Below are 24126 nucleotides of genomic sequence, written 5' to 3'. Positions count from 1 at the left end.
ACTCTCAAGACACAGCATGCCAGCCCTCTGTCATCTCCACCTTACTAGGTTCTCTCAAGTCTGCAGAGGATGTGTCAACAAGAGACCAGCTGGGACCCACGGGAGAAAGAGCCTGCCCTCCAGCCTTCAGGAGCCGCCCATGTGCACAGGCTGCCCAAGCTTCATTCCATGCCTAGCAGTTCTCTGGAGAATTGGGCCACTAAAGGGTTAAGCAGGGGGCACACTGGGGCACATGAGAAGCAACTGCAGACATGCTCCCATCCCCACAGAGACCAACAGTCATCACATGATCCCGACACGAGTCATACACATCCCAAGATGGATCACACACACCCCGACACGGATCCGGACACGCTCCAGCGTGATCGACTTGAAGGACCCAAGGCAAAGACAGGTGGGCTCTGGGAAGAAGGTGGGCCGAGAACAGGTGGGAAGCAGGATCCCCACAGGAAGAGAGGGGCCAGGATTCCCCCAGAGACGCCAGGCCCCCCAACCACATGAGAAGATGCCTGAGAGGCAACAGGACCCCCAGGCTGTTTTTAGGGTGTGATGATGTCAGCTCCGATCAGGGACCAACCAAAGCCAAGAGGAGGACATAAGACACGTCCCCACCAAGTGCTCTGCCAGGCCAAGTCCGCACCTCAAAAATGACTGAGGTCTAATTTCAAAGACAAAAACAACTCGGGAGTTTTTCATCATCATCTGTGGTACCTCTAAGTTCTTGCAAACAATACTTTGAATGTACAACTGTTTTCAATTTGTGGAAGAGACTTCATTTCCATCTGGCAACCACCCTCAGAGGTGATCTTTGTAAAACATGCCTCGGCTCAAGAAGGGCCCCGTCATGAACCCTCCACGGGCTCCCACTGCACCCAAAAGCCACCCCATGCTCCCGCCACCCCAGCATCCACCTCCTCTCCTGCCTCCGGCTCCCTGCCCAACACTCCATAGTCAGAACGCCCTTGCTCTCAGTTCCTCAACCAGGCCAAACACACCCCGGGCCCCGGGCCTCAGCACCACCTACCTCGGCTGGCACTTGCTCTTCCCTTGGGTCTCAACTTCATTATCAGTGCCTCCAAGAGGCCTTCCTGCATCATGTCACCAAAGGAACATTCTTTCCACTCAGACTCATCTCAGGCCTACTTTCTTCCTCTTTCAGATGTGTGTCCAACCAGTAATTCTCTCCAGGTCCTCTCTCAGCATATTTTTATTCCTGCACAATTTGCTTATTTCTCACTAAGCTCTCCCACCAGCCTGTGAGCTCCAGGAGGACAGAGGCCACCCTGGCCCTGACGGTGTTTTCACCACCAGCACAGGGCCTGGCGCACAGGAGCCGTTCAACCACTTTGGCCTGTTGAAAAAATACGCTGTGGACTCAGCAAAATGACTGTCCTGGACGCCTCCAAAATGTCCACTCAGCAAAGAAGACAAGGAATGAGCCTGGGGAGCTGTTCTTGACCAGAGGCCACCAGAGAGACACGACAACCAAATGCCATCTGTCCTTGACTAGAATGCATCAGTGAAATCTCTGAGGTCCCACGGTGGGGCAATGAGACTGGCAGCATCTCTGGGGCCCTGGGACACAAGTTCAATCCCCAGCCCAGGCACAGGTCAAAACTGTGGCTCGGATCTGATCCCTGGCCCGGGATCTCCATGTGCCATAGGGCAGCTAATAATAACAATAAAGAAATAAAATTTCTAGTCATAAATGACAAAATCGAGACCGTAAGGGAAATTTTAACATGGACTATATCAAGGAAGAGTATTGCATCCACACTAAATTTCCTGAGTTGGAAAACTCGAAGGTTCTAAGCTAGAAAAATACTAAAATGCAGGCTCAACTACTTAGGAGGGACATGCCACTACGTCAGCAACTTACTTTCAAATAATTCGGCAAAAATAACTGTAGATTTGTGTATGTCTCTACACATCGACACACTGCATTGTTTTATTCTTGCAATGTTTCTGTAAGTTTTAGGTTTTTCAAAGTAAAAAGCTGAGAGGGCAAGAAATTCATAGATGGCTAAATAAATACAAAGTCCTATTTCTCATTTTTGGGTTGAAGTGATGTGATTTACCCAAGATGATATGGATAGCCTGCGGCAGAGTTTAGGTGACGGCAGAAATGCCGAAACTGCCAGATTTTTAAAGTTTATAGCACATCAAACAACTCACTTGGACTCATGACAGTTTCAAACAGGTAACTTTCAGGACTCCGAATTGAATTCCTGGCTGGATATGCACCAGCTTAAAGAAATCAAAAAGATGTTGGGTGCCCTTAATCTGGGACCCTTGCTTCCAGACATTTTACCTAATAAAATAAAAGCCTCATGTGCATACATCTAGCCTAGAGACAATCAAACATCAGTCTTTTCCACCTGCCCCCACATGCTATGCAAATTACACCTCTAACAACAGTGAGCTATAGAACTGGTAGAGCGGGGAAGGTCAGCACTGAAGTTTTAATTTTCTATTTTTATTAAAATTACCAAGCTTCGGAGCTCCTGTCGTGGCTCAGTGGTTAACGAATCCGACTAGGAACCATGAAGTTGTGGGTTCGATCTCTGGCCTTGCTCAGTGAGTGAAGGATCCAGCGTTGCCATTAGCTGTGGTATAGGTTGCAGACGCGGCTTGGATCCCATGTTGCTGTGGTGCTGGCATAGGCTTGACAGCTACAGCTCCGATTAGACCCCTTGCCTGGGAACCCCCATATGCCGCAGGTGCAGCCCTAGAAAGGATAAATTAATTAATTAAATAAAATAAAATTACTAAGGTTCGTCTTTCCTGTTCCTATCTACCTGTGACTGCTGGCGAGTCTGCACAGCTATGCGTGGTCCAACTCTTATTTACCCCACAACTCCCAACCGCAACTCTTCTTCCAGGAAGACTTCCCTGATTTCTCCAGGATAACATAGGAGCCCTTCATCTGGGCTCCCACAAGCCCTCTCCTTTCTCTATATAAATTAGACCTTGTCATACTTATTTATATTGCTTGATGGCTTGTTGGGCTCCATCACTGATCATAGCCTCACAAGGGCAGGAGCTGGGATGTCAGTGGCGGGTCTGTGACCAGCCCACAGAGGACACGTGATTATCTGCTGAGTGGAACTCCACTCAAGGGGCTGACCCAATCCCACTCCTCGCTAGATCTTAGCTGACCCATGGAGGGCAGGCTGGGGCCAGCTCTCCCTAAGCAGCTCTCGTGAAGCTTTTCTTCTGCCTGTTGTTTCAGGTGTCCTGTATCACATCCCCTTTGGGACAGGAAGTGTCCTGTGTCACTGTTTTCTCCTCTTGTTCTGATATCAAAGGCTGGACCAGAGAGTTCCTGAGTGAAGATCAGGGGCCTTGGGTCCAGTTACCCACCACCTGCTAGAACAGTGACTTGGCCACGCTGCCAAGAAGGGAACAACACAGGCTTTATTAAATAATAACCACATCATGCATGCTGCTCACTCCATCTGGTCATTTCAGCTCAGGGATCAGCTTTCAAGTCTGGCCAGGGTGGGACAAGCAGAATGGTTTCATGCGTGGCAGGAGAGGCTGATTTGCAGGATGCAAATTTGGGGGGGTTCTGTGGATTTGACTCTGGGGCAATTTTTCGCTCATTCTATTCCTTCCGGGGGAAGATTCCACACAAAAACTCTACGCTACTGGTACCCATGACAGTACCTGCAACTCAACGTGGTAGAAAACCAGTCCTACAATGTAGTTTTGACCCCCGGCTCCCTTCCCCTACTAGCCTCTGAGAGAGTTATTGAACCTCTTGGAAACACAGTTCCAATTGTCATGAATGGTCGTCGAACCCTTCCTCGTGGGACTGTGAGCAGAACTGAGGCAGATCATCAGATAACCAAGCATAAGTGATCTATTACGCAGTGCAGAGGACTATAAAACTGATAGGATTCCAGCCAACTGCTCCTCTGAACAGATGACCTGTAGAAACTGGCAGAGTCTGAAAGGGCAGGCTGGCCAGGGGGTCCAGCCTTGACTAAAACAGAGAGCACACAGGTACCTGCTGGAAGTTCATCCCGTCCTCGGTCAAGGTTATAACCTTGCTGGGGCCAGTGCATACACACAGTCAGTGCAGAGGTTGCATATCATCTTCTCATTCCTCACACTCCCCAGATTTTCACAAGCCAAACACTTGACACAGCGACACTCTTTTCTCAAGGGGCCCATGAGGGTTGAGAAGATTGAATTTTCATACTTCACTTTTACATTCTATAAACACATCCATACAATCATCCATCATCAACTCCAAAGAAATGAGCCCCAAATTCCAGTTGTTTCTGTTCAGGGAAATGTTTCCCCACATGGGGAATTTCCTGGTCCTTGAAGGAACTTGGCATCCAGATACATCATCACCTTGCGGGGGGAGGAGGAGAGGGGTATTGGGGCAGGAATCAGTGCCCAGATCCCTGAAGAGTATCTCTGTCCTATGTCCCAACATCCCTGAAAGCCCATCTTCCATGGGCTCTGTCCCCCATGGAGCCTGTCTCCACCAAGGTCTGCCCCTCTGTCCTTCTAATTTTCCTTGAATCCCCCCAACCCCCCCAAACCGACAACAACAGCGCCCCTCTTTATCTTCATCACCTCCCACCTGGGCGAGACACACAGCGTCCCCACAGGGTTCCTGGCTGGGGCACGCTACTGCTCCACCCTTTGTCAAATCACCCCCGCCTCTGCCATCAGAAAGGTCTGCTTAGACTGCTCAGAGCACAGAAATGCCTTCCTAGCATCCCCCAGGGCCCAGAGCCTACGGGCTCCACCCGCCCTCCTTGGGAAGGGACACAGCCCCACCTCACTCCCGCAGCTTCAGCCTCCAGACTCTTCCTTCCTCCTTCATCTTTGCACACTGCTTGCAACTCCCTGTCCATCGCCACACTGCCCCCCACACCACCCCACCTGTGGGCCTTCGCCATGGCCTCCTACTTCCAGGAAAGCGCTTAGTGCATCACTGGCTCAGTCTAATCATTCCTCCTGCCTCATGCCGGCATCACTTCCTCCACGATGGACTCTCTAAAACCACAGTTTGGGCTAAAGCCCCTCCCCTTGGTCTCACGGCTCTAACTCATTTAAACTGGAATTATAGGTACATGAGCCTGACTCCCCCGTTGGCCATTACCTCCCTCCAGCTAACCAAGGGGTTGGACCTGTGCCCTCTCCGGCCCCCAGCACCGTGCCTGAACCCGGCACATATCCAGCACGAGTTTGCTGAGTGCAATGTCAAACCCCCACATAAAATCGCAATGGGCAATTCAACCAAAGCCCCCTAAGTCTGAGGAGGGGAAGGAAGAGAAAGACTTCCAGGTCGTTGAGCCCCCACTGCGCCCTGGGAGACCCGGGAAGAGAGCATCCAAGCCTCACCCAAGGAGAGAAGCCACAGGCCGGGAGCCATCCCAGCTGAGCCAGTCGCAGGCTGTCCATCTGCACCGGGAATTGGCCCCTGTGGGGCACGTGCTTAGAGCTGCCAAGGCACAAAGCCACGGCCTAAGAGGGGCCACGCTCCTCCACTGTCAGCCTCACATTTTAAAGCAGCTTTTAAACAGGGCACATTCATTGAGTACGTGTCATGCCCCAGGCACGTGTGTCAGTTCATTTGCATCTTCGAAACAGTCCCAGGCAATGGATACAATGAGTTGCCCCCATTTTCAGACATAGAAACCGAGGCCCCAGGAAGGTTAAGTAAGTTGTCTTGAGGTTATACAAACAGCAAGCAGCAGGCGCCAAATTCAGACTCGGGCGTAGCTCCAGAGTCCGCTGTGAACCACACTGCCTTTCTTCCAACCACTTTAGAGCACGAGAGAGCTGTGTTAGGCAGTTTGCTGCCCATTTCCTTTCTTAAAAACAACTTTTTAATAAAATCCAGGACTTCAACACCAAGGCCTTACTCATCCCTCCAAACTCACTTCGCCACGTCCCTCTCTCCACTCCATCCACCCTGGCCTCTTCTGTTTCTGGCAGGTGCCAAATTCATTTCTAACAGGGAATCTTCACACGCACGCCCCCCCTGCTTGCGAACACTCTGCAGACCCCAGCCAGCCCCTGACTCTCCATGTCTGAGCTCAAATATCACCATCTCGGACAGGCCTTGCCCGATGACCCTGTCCAGGGCTCCCCCTGCTTCTCCATCCCAACACCCCCGCCATCTCCTCCGCAGCAGGTTCCCAGACGGAGCCGCCATCTGCACGTGGACACTGAATCCCTTCTCACTGCCCTGCAAACCTCACGAGGGGAGAAGCCCTTCTGCTTCAGGTCAGCCTGGCACCTGGCCATGATGCGCTCCACAGGTGTTTCCTAAAGAACAAACAGGTGAATGAATGAACAAACGAACAAACTCCTCCAAGGAGGGATGGCTGCACAAGAACAAAGTGCTGCCTTAGGCTTTCAACTCTGAGAGATTCGTCCATCACCAAGAGTAGCGATGTTCTGGTAGAGAGAGACATTTTCAGACTAGACCTCAAGAGTAGGAACCCGTGCTTTTGGAGAAAGTGGCCTACAGAAAATTCCACCTGTCCTGACACGTCCAAAAGTGAACTTGACCCTGCGAAGAGGCAGGCCTTGGAGAGGACCACAGAACTACCTGCAGTGGCCTTGAGTGGCCCCAGGCAAGGCTGGACAAGCCAGCTCCCCCAACGCTGCTTGATACTTTGACCCCAACTCCACCAGGCTGGAAGGGCCCAGAATCCCCAGAGAAACCCCCGGGGGGATGGGTTCGATCAGCTAACTACTACCTTCCAGCGTAGGAGCCAAGCTCAGGCTGCAGCCTGAGTCTGCACCATCCAAGCTGGGGCTGCAGTTCATCGCACAAAGGGGAGCTCACGACACACACACCTGAAGCACCCCCCGCCACCCCCACCCAGCCACCCTTAGGATCCTGTCTCCTAAGGGAAGCGTGCGTGGAGGGGACCGTGATTAAACAGACAGCTAGAGACACACAAGAGGAAATGGCTACTATTACTCCCAGCAGGTTGCTACTCTGGAAGAGAAGTAATAATACCATTTTAAAGGTGCCAAACCGGAAGGAAGACCTTGGCGGGGGATGAAGGGGATCCAAGCGGGTCAAAAAAAAAATTTTTTTTCCAAAACAAATGTCCTTCTTGAAGCAAAACTGTCCTCCAGGGAGACACCTCTTGGCAAGTTTCTCTCCATTTTCATATGTTTCATTTTCCTGATGTACATTTTTTTTTTTTTTTGCAGGGAGGGACAGGTCTCTGCTTTTGCTCCCCCCTTTCTTTCTGGCTCCCTCACCTGCCCTCCTCTGCCTTCTGGGTTCCAGGAGCATCCTGGGGTACTTACTAAAGGAAGCCGGGCAAGGAGGGATTTGACCCAGTGACATAAGCCTGCTGACAAGCTGCCAGTTCGGCCCACTGAAGATGTATATAACTGAAAAGCCAGCGTCTCACTCAAACAAGGTCACCTCCAAGTGCCGTGGATGTCACCTGCGGGTCCGCCACTGACTGAGAACGGAGGGGGCCAGGAGATTCGTGGTTTCTGCGGGGGACACGCAGAAGATAAGAGGCGAGGGACAGATGCAGACTGAGAAGGGAAATTGCGAGAAGGTGTAGAGCAGAAGGGGCGGGAGACATCCCTGGGCAAGCGTGTCTCTGAGAGCTGGCTGTGGAGACGAAGCGGTCAAGGTCTGAGCAAGCCGCCTGTGTGGTACTGGGAGTCCATTCCTCACACATTCCCTTCCATCTGCTTGCTAAGCACTGTCTTCACTCAACGACAAAAGGTCCCCCCAAATGAAGTGTCAGTCCCTTAAGGCAAGAACTGTGTTATTTTGCTGCTGTCTTCAGCTTCTCCCAATACCAGGCCACACCCAAAGTCCACATTTAGTAAGTGCTTGATGGCTACTGACTTCTTTCACTTGATGATGATGAAAGAAAAAAAAAATACAGTGAACTGATGAGCACGTGGGCTCTCGGGTCAGCGTTGAGTTGGACGTCCGGCTCCTTTGCTCATTAGCCATTTCCCCTTGAGTAACTTTTCCAAATTCTTGATGCTTTCAGCTCCTCATTCATAAAATAAGGACAGCAGAATTGCCCAACTCGGTTCCTGCAAGGCTGAGTGAGCTATCACATGTGAAGCACTGAGTGATGCGGCTGACATGAAGTAAACATTCAGTATTACTCTAATATTTTAATGACTGTTATTATTGCAAATGATGACAGGCTATCTCCTGGCTTTGGGTTTCTCCGAGATCCTCCAAGGGCGTCTGGGTCCTGGTCTTAACAGAACACCTGAGAAAGACCCCCTCCTCCTACGGCAGGCAAACTTCATGTGGCAGACAGAGGATGAGAGCAGCCTCAAGTAAGTACTTTCCTTTTTGAATGGGTGACAGGCTGGCAAGATAAACTTGTTTTCAGCAAGGCATTTTCTATCATCTCTCATCTTACCCTTGTGGTTAACAAGAGAAACTGGGCCAGAAGCTAAGACCGCTAAATGATGCTAACTGGTTCAACATCTATAAGAGCCTCTCTCTTGCAGACTGTTTTCTAGAACCTTTGTTTGCAGATTGTTTATTGTTTCTTTGTTACAGAGAAAGCAGGGAGGACAACGTAATGGTCAAATATACTTGGAAAACTATGCTTAACAATCTGTCACTAGCTTTTTTTAATACGCTCATACGCATCCTGCGTCTCCAAGAAAGGGTTATGACATACAGCCCTATCCTCACGTATTGGATTATAGGGTTCTATTCCTAGGACCATCCTGAAGTCCCGTGTCCTTCAGAATACACTCTGAGAAACATCACTCATGTCCAAAGGGTCTATCAACCCAATCCCAGCACAAGTGCCGTGGGTGGGGCAAGTTGCGACACTGGTGTGGACCTTATTTGGTTCAACGTCATTAATTTGCTGGCATGCTGATCACATCTGAAGATGACTCTAAGCTGGACAGGAAGGCTGACAGGAGCAATGGTATCATCAGGTCTATGGGCTAACAAGACACTTCAAAGGGATAAGTATCAGGTCCTGCATACACGGTCCAAGGACAACACAAAGCACCGAGGATGGTGTTGACTATGAAGAGGCCTGAAGGCAGCCCGAACCCCCAGCATATGTAATTTGTTGTTACATGTATCAACAAATTATTTTTTTTTAATCTGCAACATCAACATTCCAAACCAAGTACACTAAGGTTTCCAAAGGAGAAAAACTTAGGAGCAATCAAAGAAGTCTCAGGTCAAATCAAGGAAAGATGTCACACTCTTCGGGCTATCAGGTGACTCGGGGTTTAGCTTGTGCATGGATCTGAGGGCCCAAACTTAGAGGAACACAGACTAATTAAGAAAACTTGGCAGGTGTCCCAGACCTAAATATTTAAAAGAAATATTTAAAACAGAGACAGACAGACAAGGGATACAGAGACATGGAGGGTCTAGGCTTCCCAAGAGGAGATCTGGGAGGGAGACAGAATTCCATGAAGAAGGAAGCCGATGCTCCTTCATCTTCTAAAGCGAACAGACATGCTTGAAAAAAGTGCCGAGAGCTATGGAGGCTTTCCCAGGAAAACATACATGCAAACAAAATCCTGCAAATATTTTCAAGGGACTGCTGCTCTCCACCAGCCCCCATCCTCACTGGAGAAGCTGATCCATGGACTTCCTCCATCAAAGACCAAAACCAGGTCACAACCTCAGCAGGATGAAGCATCACCTGTTGTGGTGCCTCCCCACACACCTGCTGTACTAACGAACTAGGAGCGAGGCTCTGTTACAAGGAGGCAGGCGTCAGCTCAGTGAAAGATACACGTTCCCCTCCTACACTGTGGCTGGGAATGTCAACTGGTACAGCCACTATGGAGAACAGTGTAGAGATTGCCCAGAAAACTAAAAATAGAGTTACCACACTAGCCAGCAATTCCACTCTTGGGGGTGTATGTAGAAAAGATAAAAAACTCCAATTTCAAAGGCTTCACACATCCCAGATTTCATGGCAGAGCTATTTACAATAGCCAAGACATGCCAGAACCTAAATGTCCATGGACAGATGAATAGATAAAGAAGATGTGGTATAGATATACAATGGAATACTACTCAGTCATTAAAAAGAATGAAATGATGCCACTTGCAGGGAGATGGATGCAACTAGAGATTATATTAAGCGACGTAAATCAGAAAGCAAAGACAAATACCATATGATGTCACTTGTATGTAGAATCTAAAATATGATGCAAATGAACTTATGAGCAAAACAGACTCATAGACACAGAGAACAAACTTAGGGTTACCCACTGCTTGAGTAATTTCTCTTCTCCAAGGCTATAGATGGAAAACTAAGGGAAAGAATGGAGTCATTCCTGCTCAGTCTCTGATCCATGTCCACGAAAAAGCAAGTTAAAATAGTTATATGTGTGATCATCTCCTTTATTAAAAATAAGGATCTCTCGCATGGGCCATCAACACTGCTACATGGGTTTTTGGGTTTTTTTTTTAAATCCCTTATCGTACTTAGTTTTCATAATAATCCTGTAAGACAGCTTTTTTTTCTTTCATTTCACAAATGATGAATCCAAAGCTCAGAGAGGGCAGGTGCCTTGCTCAAGGCCACACAGCCAGTAGATGGGGGAGCCAGAACTTGATACCGAAGTTCAAGTTCTTAACCACCAGGCCACCTATCTATGACCTTTAGAGGAAATCCTGGCCTTTGGCTCTTTTCAACAAGCAGTCAAGGTGGCCCGAGGCAGTCAGGGAGCTCACCCACATTTCCCAGAGCTGAAGCCAAGCTGCTGGCAGGGGAGCTCCAGACACAGGAGCACTGGGGTCTCAGATCTCAGCCCTCCACTCTCCTCTGTTCATTACACAGCAAGACTTAGACGCCATGCTTTCAAATCTCGGCCCCTTCGTTGTCTGTTCTGCATCAGCCTCCTCCCCGTCCTGGACTGACTCGCTTTATCGCCTGGCCGCTGTCTCATCTCCGTTAGATCCAGGTATGTGAGTGAAGTACACAGCTACCCAGCTCTGGCCAAATGGAATCGACCCGCCATTTCTTCTGTAATTTTGGGCACAGTCTGAGAGGATTTAGAAGGTGTCATTGACTTGGAATGACAGTTCTTTGTTACAGAATGAATTTCCGGACTCGGCTGAAGAGGCTAGCATCCCCCGTCGCACTTACACAAGCAGCTTTGTTCCCCTTCCAAGCGTCCCTCTCATTGTGCTGCGCACACTCACTCCGGGCTCCCCAGCTTCTCCAGGAAGGAATCTTATCAAAGAGAACCCAGACTTTCTCTAGCTCACCTCCCTTCTTGGCCTGCACTTGGAAATTCATCACGGCTGCGTATTCCCCCTTCTGCCTCTGATTCACGTTTTCATTTCCTACAGCTATTACACTCCTGTAGGCTTTTGTTTTAAATGCCCCAACTGGGTCCCTTAAGACACAGACCACCTCTTAGTGGCCTGTGTTTCCACGTAGAAGTCCAGCCCACGGCCTTGCCTGAGTTACACGGTCAATGACCATGGCATTGACTGAACACGGACCGAATTTTACAGATTACCCAGCCCACGTGCGGCTACGACCAAAGGGCACTCTTCCAGATACACAACTTCTGTGGAAGGAGGGTCACGGAGGGGGGACAAAACAAACGCAGCACACTGAGACCGGGAAGCCGATGGGGCTGTGCAAAAAACCCTCACGTGGTGGTTTCAGCCTTATAATAGGTAACAAGAAAACCTGCTCCCATGAGGGAAGACTAAGCCCCTGAGCCCCCTGGTACAGCTGGCAACACAAAAGCTTCTTGAAGGTCAAGGACCCCCAACCACCTGGTGAGACAATTACCAAGCCCAAACCTCCTTTCTCAGCGGCTCTTGATAGCGAGTGCTTTTGCTCCACCTCTCCAGACACCTGCAGAGAATTCTGGGCATCTTAAAACCAACTTGCTTGAGAAAATGGGCCACACTGCATTTTCTTAACAACAACAATGACAAATAATCCTGGGATTACAGGCTAGAAAAAGCATGGTTATTTCCTCTAGTAATAAGGAGGGGGAAGGGGGAGCTCAGTAAATAAAACATTTAAAAATGTATACATTGGAATTCCCGTCATGGCACAGTGGAAACGAATCCAACTAGGAACCATGAGGTTGTGGGTTCGATCCCTGGCCTTGCTCAGTGGGTTAAGGATCTGGCGTTGCCGTGAGCTGTGGTGTAGGTTGCATACTCGGCTCAGATCTGGCATTACTGTGGTTGTGGTGTAGGCCGGCAGTAAGAGCTCCAATTGGACCCCTAGCCTGGAAACCTCTATATGCCTTGGGTGTGGCCCTCAAAAGAAAAAAAAAAAAAACAAGAAAAAAAGTATATACTAGATACTGACTCACTTTTTGAAATATTGTCAAATTTCTTTCCTCTCCAAGAGTTACGCTTTCTGGTCTATTTTCCACTCAATAGTTGTAGAGAGCCGACCATGCTCTGTAGCTGCCTAGTCTGTGCACAAGCAAAAACACACCTGGGCTGTTAGCCTTTTCACACTCAGCTGCTTCAGTCCCACGCGTTCTGCTCTAATTATCAGCTTTCGCAGAGAATCCCTAACAGGCTCAGAGGAAGCTCCAGACCCCAAGGTGAGAAGGAATGATACAGGAAGCCAAGCACAGATCCGGAGCAGAGCTCACTGGGTCACTCTGCATGATGACCTCACAGGGAAAACGAGGCTGAAAATACGTGCCATCCTGGAGAACAAGGGCCTGACACTGGGACACATGTCATATCTACAAATACTTTTCATGCTTAACCCAGAGGTTGAAAACAGAAATGTCTGCAGGTACACATAGGTACGGGAACCGGGTCAAGTGAGCAGGGACTCGGAGCCAGGAACAAGAGGCAGCAGGAGGGGTGAGGGGCGGGGGGCTGACTGGGCACCAGCCAGTTGCTCCCCCAAGGGGGACAGCCCAGGGTCCCCAATTCTTCTGACCTGTCAAGAGAAGCTGGCTCCAGATTGTGGTATGAAATCTCCCAATTAAAATAATTTGGCTCAAAGTAAATAATTCTTTAAAAAAATATATTGGCTCAGGAGTTTCCACTGTGGCCCAGCAGATCACAAACCTGACTAGTATCCATGAGGACGTGGGTTTGATCCCTGGCCTCACCCAGTGGGTTAAGGATCCAGCATTGCTGTGAGCAGTGGTGCGGGTGGCAGGTGTGGCTCGGACCCGGTACTGCTGTGGCTCTGATCCGGCAGGTGATTCAACCCCTAGCCTGGGAACGTCCATATGCCTTGGGTACGGTCCTAAAAAGCCAAAAAAAAAATAAATAAAATTGGCTCGAACAAATCCAGAAACAACACAATCGTTAGGAGCACTGGCTCCAGCAACAGATCAGCTGGGTTTGTGAGTCTCAGGTGTGCCATTTATTCTGGACACCTCACTGAATCACTTCACGTCTCACTTGCCTCCCCTGAAAAACACATGAGTGCCTATGTCATAAGGCTCATGTGAGGAATAAAAGATATACATCAATTTTAATATATAATTTGAAATGTAAATATGTAGATTTTGTAAAACACTTTTGTCTGTAGAAATATGTAACATACATGTGACTAGAAGAGGGCCTGGCACACAGCAAACCCTACCTAAGCTGTAGCTGGAACCAGTATTACTCTTACAAACACCAAATAGAACCAAATACTTCTTTTAAGACGGTTTTGTGTAAGCCAACACTTTTTTTTTTCTGCTGCTTTTTAGGGCCGCACCTGCAGCGTGTGGAGGTTCCCAGGCTAAGGGTCTAATCAGAGCTACAGCTGCTGGCCTACGCCACAGTCACGGCAACTCAGGATCCAAGCTGCATCTGCAACCTACACCACAGCTCATGGTAATGCTGGATCCTTAACCCACTGAGCGAGGCCAGCGATGGAACCCAAATCCTCATGGATCCTGGTCGGGTTAACCACGGAGCTATGAAGAGAACTCCCATAAGCCAACACTTTGAGACCTTAGTTCTGACACGTTAGCCCCTAATGCCTTCACAGGCCACGCATGTCACCTCAGTTGTGAGACTTAGAGTCTGGTGAGAAGGAGCTCTCCGAGTCCACCTGTCAGCCACACCCAGAGACTCAAGGACATCATGCAGCTAGACCCACAAAGGGTTCTGGGTATCGAATGTTAATGGCCATCGGTCCTCTCTCCTTTTTTGTCCCCTCACTCCCCAGGGGTGACAGCGGGGCTGGCGATCCCTCTGCCAGGCAGAGAGAACGGTTCAGGTTGCTTTTTCAGACAGTATCTTCCGGCACAGAGATGTACTGAGCACCCGGAGCCAACGGGAAAGCTTGGCCCTGCTTGGCGATTCATGGAGCTTTTAGACCAGGGCTAGTGCACCTGTCCTACCACCCTATTTTTACACAAGCCCTGGGGGCTACCAGGCACAGATGAGGGGGCCTGGTTTCCTGGGTCACTGCACCACGGCAAAGCCATTTTTCAAGCCCCTTACCTGTAAATGTTTTTCACCTGTCCATGCAATTCCCTCACGCTTCCTCACAGTGGAAAATATTTTCTCAAGTCCTTCCTCCAATTCCTATGGAGCTAACAGTGATGCATCTGCTAGCCTTTCACAGAAAAAGGCTTAGCTAAAAAAATAAACAGGCGTTCCTGTGGTGGCGCAGCAGAAACACGTCTCTATGAGGATGCGGGTTCGGTCCCTGGCCTTGCTCAGTGGGCCAGGGGTCTGGCGTTGCCTTGAGCTGTGGTATAGGTTGCAGATGCAGATTGGATCCCATATTGCTGGGGCTGTGGTGTAGACCAGCAGCGGTAGCTCCAACTTGACCCCTAGCCTGGGAACTTCCATTTGCCGCAGGTGCAGCCCTAAAAGGCAAAAATTAATAAAGAAATGAATAAAAAGGAGGAGGGGGTAGGGAAGAGGATAACAGGAAGTTATTTCTTCAACCCATGTTAAAAATGGTCACTTTCTCCATTTCCTTTAATCTGGTCTCATTTCTTTCAGGTGCCAGGTTTTCTTTCACAACAGTAACCACCAAAGCTGACATTTTTTTAAGCACCACACTCATCTCAGACCCTCACATCCAAGCCCCACAACAAACCCTGGACACAGATACTACCAGGATGTTAATGTTACAGATGAGGAAACCGAACTCTCAGCCTTTAAGCACCTTGGTCAAGGTCACGCAGCTAGTACGTGGTAAAGCCAGAAGTCAAAAACAGCTATGTGACCGCACAGCCTGTGTGCTTTCCGACCTGAAGAAATAAGATCATCTGACTTTCAACGGAAGGTACAGAGCTTCCCCAGGAAGAGGGGAACAAAGCCGCAGTTGACCCTCAAACACAGCATCTACCCTTTCCGGCCTTTGCCCCCCATTCCATTGCACCCCAAAAATATCTGAGGATGAAAATCAGATTATAAGGTCAAAGTGGCTTGCCTTTAAGGAAGATGCTGCATAAATCTTACATGTTAACATTAATCCAAGAATTAACTTTTGGAGGCGTCGGAAATAAGTTCTTAACAATAGTTAAATCTTACTGGTCAGATGAGTATTTTAAATTTGGGTGGATTTTTTAATTTCCAAAGCAAAACATGCTCCTAACACATTCAAATCATACCGAAGCATACCCAGTGTGTTTTTTTTTTTTTCTAAAAGGGAGAAAAAAAAAAAGAACTTTCCCCCTTATGTCCCAACTCCCTGAGTATCTTTCAAGATTCTTCCAAGAATATGCTACCACAGAGTACATACAGAGCTAAATGCACCTATAGGTTTGTTAAAGTCAGGATCATAATTCTCTATTTTTGAAACATTTTACACAAGACTGTATTTATGTACTCATCTCCAGATCCGTTTGTACAGAACTATCTCAGAGTCTTCTTAAAGCCACACGACGGCATTGCATGAGATTTAGTGAACTGAGATTTAATCTGTTAGTTGAAGAACATTCAGGTTATTATGATGTTGGGGGTTGTAACAGTCGTGTCCGTCCCAAGAACCTTTGGTGGACAGGACGAGCCCCCGTGTCTCACCAGCTGCTTGGGGCTACAGCATTCGGTATTGTTGCTGAAATGGAGCCCATCTTGAGTTGAATAAAAGACTCAACTGCCATATAAAACCATTCCAACTGTTGCCATGACTAGCTTTTCAACAGCAGAACATAGAATTGAACACCAATTGCTTCTTTCCCTCAACCGTGCATTTATTCGCTAAAGTACGTGTGGTCTACCGAGCTCTATGCTAAGCCCAAAGTGTGAAACACAAGACCGATTCTCACTTTCTGCCCTTGAGGAACTAAGGATTCAGTGGGCAGACACAGTCATCAGTCAACTCTGGATTGGGTTTTAAGAGCTCTGCTAGGTTCAAGCGAAGGAGCATCTAACTCTAGGAGGAGATGGAGGTGCCTGAGAAAAAACAGCTCAATAGGGCTGTCCGTAGAGTCTGCTAGGTTAAGAAAGCCTGTCTTATTTAATAAGATCTTATAAAAGCACCCAGAGTGCTTAGGGCATTCAATATAAAGAGCTTCTGGAAGGAAAACGCCAGCAGAGAATGAGGCCAAGAGAAATTGACATTGAGGTTGAAGGGCCTTGACTATGAATTGTAGTCATTTGGACTTGAGGACATCCCAGAGGAAATAGATACTCTTCCAAAGACATTTTGGATACACCACAATTTAGTTATCCATTCATCTCTAAATGGACATATGTGTGCTTCTGGGTTTTGACTGTTATCAACAGAGCTGCCATGAACATTCATGGACACGTCTGCTTGCTTACCTGGTTTTCTCTTGGGTGGCAAGGCTAGATCACAGAAGAGATGCGTGCTTCGTGTTGTAAGAGATGGCCAAACTGTTTCCCAAAGCGGCCCTACTATTTTACGTTCTCAGGAGTCGTGCAGCAGAGGTTCAGTACCCACATCCTTGTCAACACTTGGAATGGTCAGTTTTCCAATTTTAGCCATTCTAATAAGCTCTCATGCTATCTCACTGTGGCTTTCATTTGCACTTCCCTAACGACTAATGATGCTTAAACATCTCTTCATGTGTGTACTTGCTATCCATGTATCTTCTCTGATAAACCGTCTTTTCGCAACATTTCCTCTTTCATTTTTAAATGGCCACACCCACAGCATATACAAGTTCCCTGGCTAGGGACTGAATCGGAGCTGCAGCTACGATCTTTTAACCCACTGAGCCAGGCTGAGGATTGAACTCAGGCCTCTGCTGCAACCCAAACTGCTGCAGATGGATTCTTAACCCACTATGCCACAGCAGGAGCTTCTCCTCACAGGTATTTGTGTTCTCTTATGATTCCATTTTAAGAGTTCTTTATAAATTCTAGACTCAAACCCTTTATCAGAAATATGCTTTGTGGAGTTCCCTTCATGGCTCAAGGGTTAGCGAACCCACCTAGGACTCCTGAGGATGCGGGTTCCATCCCTGGCCTTGCTCACTGGGTTAAGGATCCAGCATTGCCGTGAGCTATGGTGCAGGTTGCAGATGCGGCTTGGACCCTATGTTGCTGTAGCTGCAGTGTAGGCTGGCAGCCACAGCGCCAATTTGACCCCTAGCCTGGAAATTTCCATATACCACAGGTGTGGCCCTAAAAAGTAAAAAAAAAATTAAATTTTTTAAAAAAGGAGAAACAAATATGCTTTGCAAGTATTGTCTCCCAGTCTATGGCTTATTGTTCGTTCTTGCAACATCTTCTGAAGAGGGAAAGTTTTCATTTCGAGGAAGTCCAATTTATCCATTTTTGTTTGATGGACCATGCTTTTAGTGTCATAGCTGAGAAATTTTTGCCTAGGCCAAGACCACAAAGATTTTTCTATGTTTTCTACCAGAAATATTACAGTTTTAGACTTAGGTTTATGAATCTTCTCTGGCAGAGGTCAGGGAGTGAGGTGCATGTGGAGCCCGGTGGGGGCGTTTTTGTCACAGTGACTAGGGGAAAGGTTCAACCAGGAACCGGCGGGCAGAGACGCTAGAGATCTTAGAATACACAGAAAACAGACCCCATGACACAGACAGTCATGTAGGCCAACTGCTGATAATTACATAGCCATCTATTTAGCAAAATACCAAACCTTTAAGCAAAGAGTTCAATCTTTCCTGACTTCTCCTAAATCCAGAGTTTTTCCTTAAAAGCCGCCATTTCATCATGTCTTCAAGCACATTTGTGTCTGCGCATTTAGACATCAAATTACCTATTAGAAACCAATTTCCTTTCATTTCTCCTTTTCAATTCAATTACGGCATTAATTTTTATCTTGCATGTGTAGCTGGTTATGTTATCATCCATTAGCCACAGCAAAGAGATTAAGAACACTGACCTGAGTTAAGAACCAGACTGTCATCTCTAAGAGCACCCCTTAGGTAATTGTGGCATTTTATGATCTAGTTCAAAGTTTTAGGAACTTGCACATACCTCTACACATTTTCCAAGAATGCACAGAAAAGGATACGCCTTCTACACACTTGAATAGGGGCCTACGGGAAGGAGTCAATGAGGAAGCTTGGGAAAGACCAGCATCGCAGGAGAGGCGCCTTGCAGAGGGATGCCCAAACTCTGAAACACACACCCAGAGACCCAGTTATCCAGGGTCCTGCCCCTGAGGAGCAGCCGAAACCACGAAGTGACATTTTTAAAAATCAGGGTGCCCAGGGCCCCTGCCTGTCCTGAGCGTCGTTCCCCGTTAGAGAACTAAGAACGTGAAAGATGCACGCAGCCTTCCAGTCTGCTCAGGAGGAGAGCCGGGCATCGTTCCTGCATCACTGTCACCATCACCACGAAGAGCAGGTTCCAAACCTGCTAGCATGAGACCCGATTCTGGAGTTGAGGGTCCTCAGAGATGGAGGAGAGGGGACTGTGCAACTGATGAAGAGATGCAGATACGGGTGGGGAGAGAGCGAGAGAGCAAGGAAACTTGCCCCTGCCCAGATCTAAGAACAAAATGACCACTCATCACTTCTATTCAACATGTACCAGAATCTTAGCCAAGGCAATAAATATGCCGGCAGGGGGGAAGCATGAAAATTGGAAAAGAAGAAAAACTATCTGAATTTGCAAGCGACGTGACTGTCTGTGTAAAAAATCCTAAGGAATCTATGAAAAGAAGCACTAATAGTAGCAAGTACATTTAGCAATGTTGCAAGACCAAAGACAAAACAGTTACTATCCAGTAATCCATGGAATTACTATATACCAGCCATCAACAACTGGAATGTTAAATTCAAAGTCATGCCTTTTACAACAGCATTTCATTTTTTTTTATTTTGGGGCACCCTGCAGCATACGGAGTTCCTGGGGCCAGGGATCAGAGCCAAGCCACACAAGCGGGCTACGCCTCAGCTGCTGCAGCATCACCAGATCCTTTAACCCACTACGCTGGGCTGGGGATCGAACCTGCGTCCTGGTGCTGCCGAAACGCTGCCCGCCCCGTTGCGCCCCACCAGAAACTCCTACACCACCATTTTGAAAAGCTTAAAATACTCCGCAGGCCACATGTCACAAAAGACACACCTGGCCTGTACACAGCAAACCACAAATCACTGCCAGCAGAAAAAAAGACCAAACTCAACAGATAGAGGTCTATCATGTTCGAAGATTTCAAGATTCACTAACTTGAAGGTGACACTACCAATGATTTAGCTACACGGATTTATTCATTCCCTTGACTAGGTTGTAACATCTCCTGGGTACCAGACACTGTTCTAAACGCCAGATGTAGCAGTGAGGAAGAAAAAATATCCTTGCCCCCAGAGGGCTTACATTTTAACCAGGACATACTCAACCAGCAAAATATGGACTACATATGGTGATAAGAGCAAGGCTGGAAAACAAGGCAGGGGAGGGGCTAAGGAATGACCCAGGAGAAAGGAACTCGAACTCCCATGGGGTGGAGCCGCCTTCGCCTTCGGGAAGGTCTGATCAAGGTGTGGAAGCAAGGCTTATCCTGCCTGGGGGGGAAAGTACCCCAGGCAGAGGAAACAGCAAAAACCCTGGGAGGTGGGAACAAGCCTAACACCTTCTAAGAACTCAAAGAAGAGGGCAGGGCAGCTGGGCCCAGGGAGCAAGGGGATCGGACAACAGAGCAGACAGGGAGTCAGTGATGGCCAGTTCCGACAGGGCTTTGAAGGCCACTGTCATTTTACAAGACTTTGGCTTTTATTCTGGGTGACGTGTGCAGCCATGGAAGGATTTGGAGCAGAGTGACACGACCGTGACCCGATTATACTTTAGAAGCCTTCGGGCGGCCAGGCTGAGAACGGCGGGGTCAGGAGCAGAAGCACAGTTCGGAACTCATCACAGTATCTGAGGCCAGAGGCCGTGGCGGCCTAGACCAAAGGTGTTGATGGAGATGCTAAGAGGTGAGCGGACTCCAGACGGACTCTGATGGCAGAGCAGACAGGGTCTGGGTGTGAGTGGACCAGGGGAGAGGGGTCAAGGTTGATGCCAAGGTCTGTGGCTGCAATACACGGTGGAATAATTACTTGCCAGGGTCAGGGAAGACCACGACAAGAACAGAACTCTGGGGCAGAAGCAGACCGACCTGACGGGGGCCTTGTTGATATTCAGATGCCCACTGGACATGCGAGTGGGGGTGTCGAGTGAGTAGGAAGCTGGAGCTGGTCCACAGAGTGTTTAAAGCGAGAGCAGAAGGTCACCCAGAGAGGAAGGGCAGGTGGATGAGATCCAAAGACAAGACCCTGAGACCCATCAATCACCGGATGAGGCCTGAGGAAGAGGAGGATCAAGGCGGCCTGGGAAGGAGTTGCTGGGCGGCAGGAAGATCAGTGGGAGAGGGTGGTGTCCTAAGCCACGCGGAAAAGCTCGTTCCAAGAGAAGGGAGTGATCAGTCGTGCCCAATGCTTCTCACACACCAAGTCAGATGAGGCTGGAGACGTGACCACTGGATGGGACGACAGAGGCTAGAAGGGTAGCAGCCGGGCTTCTGGTGAGCAGCACAGACAAGCGGGCAGGGCTCTCACGGCCCCCAGGAAGCATCCAGCCCTTCCTTCGCCAGCTTCTCTCTCAACACCTCACCTTGGCGCACGCTATGCTCTTGACCTTGGCTCCCCGGGGAAACCTTCCCAACCAGGCCAGATCCCCCACTGGAGACTCTGACCCTTCCCAGCACGGGTCCCAGGGGATTTTTCTTTGAAGTGTGTGGCGGTGTGAGCAGCGTCTTCGTCTACAGGCCTGCACTCCAGGAACAGGGCTGGCGCCCCTGCATGCACAGGCTGCCTCCCTGCACGGAGCACAGGGCCCGACCCAGAGCAAGCACCACCCAAGCCGGAGGCCAGGCAAGGGAGCACTTATGGGTTCTCGTGTCATGAGGCAGAGCCATCAGGAAGGTGAGGTGAGGCGTTCCCGTCGTGGCACAGCGTTCCCGTCGTGGCATCCATGAGGCGTTCCCGTCCTCATGGATGCTAGGGACCCAACTAGCATCCATGAGGACGCAGGTTTGACCCCTGGCCTCACTCAGGATCCGTGAGCTGTGGTGTAGGCTGCAGACACAGCTTGGATCTTGCATTGCTGTGGCTGTGGTATAGGCTGGCAGCTGCAGCTCCAATTCGACTCCTAGCCTGGAAACCTCACATGCCACAGGTGGGGGCCCTAAAAAAAAAAAAAAAAAATGAGGTGAGCTGTGCATCCAACTCAGAAGGGGGAGTGGGGATCTGGTGGCGTCACAACAGAGAAAGCCGGCCCCCAACGGTGCAGAGCTGGGCCAGGATCAGAGACCACCCTAAGAGAGGAAGAGACCCTGGAAGGCTCTGAAACCCTCACTAGACGCTCGCTCTTAGCAGACTTTAGCACAGGTGGACGCTGGGACCATACGTCAGGAAGCATCGCCGCCGAAAGACAAATGTCAGGCTGCCCCACGCATACCCAAGAAAGTGAAGTTTGGTCCGGGGCAGAAATCCATCCTCTCCTGCTGCAAATTAAAAACCCAGAGAGAGGTAGGAGATAAGCGGTTGACCCTTGACTTATGGATAACAGCATTAGCCAGGGCGTATCAGGGGCTGGCAGGAGTTATCTCATTTAAATCCTCCGACTCCCTAACTGCCCTACAAGCATCACCCTCTCCTATCACCTGGGTTGTTCCCTTCAAAGAATTTTATCACCATCCACTGTTATCTTGTTTGCATGTTTCTTTCCTGCTTATCATCTGCCCTCCTCGCCCAGCTTAAGCTCCTCCAGGCAGGAACTGTGTCCAAGCTCCTGCTATGACCCAGCTGCTAGCGCAGCACCAGGCACAGGGCAAGCCACTGACATTTATCAGAAGAAGGGAACAGCTCCCTGCCAGCTACTCCCCACCTGTCCTAGACGAGGATTCGGGCTCGTTTTTCGTTTTTTTTTCTATCTTAGTGTCTAAAGGAACTGCTTCGGTTACACTGAGGTAGCCCTACACAACCTTACCACTTTCCTAAGAGCAGCAAAGCTGGGCTCGGCCCCAGGTCCCCTCCAAACAGCCAACCCTGTCCCCGGTCTGTTGAAAATCCAAGCACGCACCCCTGACTCAGGCCCTGCTCCCCACCCCCACCCCTTGCTGCTATAGAGGGGACTCGCCCTTGGCTGTGCCCAGCAATACCACTCAGTCGCCTTTCTCTGTCAAGTCTCCCACTGCCCCTACCCTGTGTCTGTCACCTAGGGTTGCCATAACCGAGTCCCATCAACTAGGGGGGGTGTAGCAATGGATGGATTCTTACAGGTCCAGAGCTTTCAGGTCGGAGTCAACACGCCAGCAGAGCCCCGCGCTCCCTGAAGGATCTCAGGAAGGAAGCTCGCCACGCCTCTCTCCCAGTTTCCAGGGTTCATCAATCCTGGCTGCTCCCTGGCGGGCAGCCACATACCTCCAGTCTCTGCCCTCATCCTCACCCAACTGGTCCTCCTGCCTGTCCATCTCCTCTTCTTCTAAGGACACATGGGGTTAGCAGCGCCCCCTGCCCAGTATGACCTCCCCTTCACGGGTTATGTGTGCAACGGCTCTACTTCCAGAGAAGCCACCTTCGGAGATACTAGGGGCGTTAAGACTCTGTGATACTTCCAGGGGAGGGGGCACAATGCTACAAGGAACTCCCCGCAGAAAGGGCTGGTCCCTCCTACAGCTGCCAACAGCCTCAGTGCAATCGTCACGCTGTATTCTCGTGATTTCCTAGTGAATTCTCTATTCCAACAAGGACAACAAAGAGATTTTCCATGTGCCAACTCAAATACATCATTAGTGGACAAAAATCAACTGACAAGTGTTTTTCACAGGTGAAGGAAGAAGGTGGGGGCAGAATATGTGGATTTCCATGGGCATGTGACACAGCGGGGGTCTTGGGACAAAACAAGCTTGTGACAATGCCGACTCTAATATAGTCAGGCTGGGATGGGACCTGGGATTCTGCATCTCTTGCAGGTTCCCTGGTGCTGCTGATGCTGCCGGCCCGTGGATCATCCGTGAGGGCAGAGACCCAGTCTTATTCCTATTTATATTATGTATCACATGGTCTAAGGTTGGAAGAATGGGTCAATATTAAAACGCTACCATCTACTTTTTTTCTTTTTTTTTTTTCTTTTTTTTTTTTTTAACTAGCCCTGCCAAGGAAGGGCCTCAAAAACCTGATTAAACTCAAAATGCTGGCTCCATGGATATCTTTAGTAAAAGGCAAAAGATGTATTTGACCTGAAGAGAAACCACCATAGGCCATCTCCATTCCACACCAGGGCAACTCAACCGCTCTTACCCTCATTTAGGTGCCCCCGCCACAAAGACTCTCTCTGGTAGGCACCTGTTACCTATTGGCCTGGAATGTTCTTCCAGTAGCACCTCTGTTTGGGGAGGGCAGCTGTTCACCCCGCATACCAGAGGTCAGGGTGTGGACGGAACGTTGCAGAGCTAATCAAGGGCAGGTCCAAGGGGAAGGCAAGAGAATTCCCGGCTCTCCATCCTCCCAGCTGGAGAGGCAGTCCCACCTCCGAGGGCCCGAGAGGATGCCGGGAACGGGACCCGGCCGGGGACTCATTTAGAGGGGGGGATGCTCTTTAGCAACCAGTGCCTAACTCACAGCCCGGTGCTCGGCAGGCTCAGACGATGCCCTACAAAGGAATGTTCTCCACTCCCGGCCCCCCCCCCCCCCAGCTGTGGCCCCCGGCTCCAGATCCTTTCCCCACCAAGAAAGGCCAGAAGCTTCAGCAAGCAAGGCCTTGGTCCC

General features: G+C 49.4%; 1 non-coding gene across 1 annotated transcript; it reads right to left on the bottom strand.

Moving 5' to 3' along the window:
- Positions 1-23505: 23505 nt before the first annotated feature.
- On the bottom strand, positions 23506-23617 carry LOC125126629 (U5 spliceosomal RNA). Its single transcript, XR_007134724.1, has one exon. It is a non-coding gene; the product is annotated as a U5 spliceosomal RNA (small nuclear RNA).
- Between the last annotated feature and the right edge of the window lie 509 nt (positions 23618-24126).

This window comes from Phacochoerus africanus, chromosome 4 (assembly GCF_016906955.1).
Source record: "Phacochoerus africanus isolate WHEZ1 chromosome 4, ROS_Pafr_v1, whole genome shotgun sequence".
In the NCBI taxonomy this organism is placed as follows: Eukaryota; Metazoa; Chordata; class Mammalia; order Artiodactyla; family Suidae; genus Phacochoerus; species Phacochoerus africanus.
This window is presented reverse-complemented; position numbering and strand designations above follow the sequence as displayed.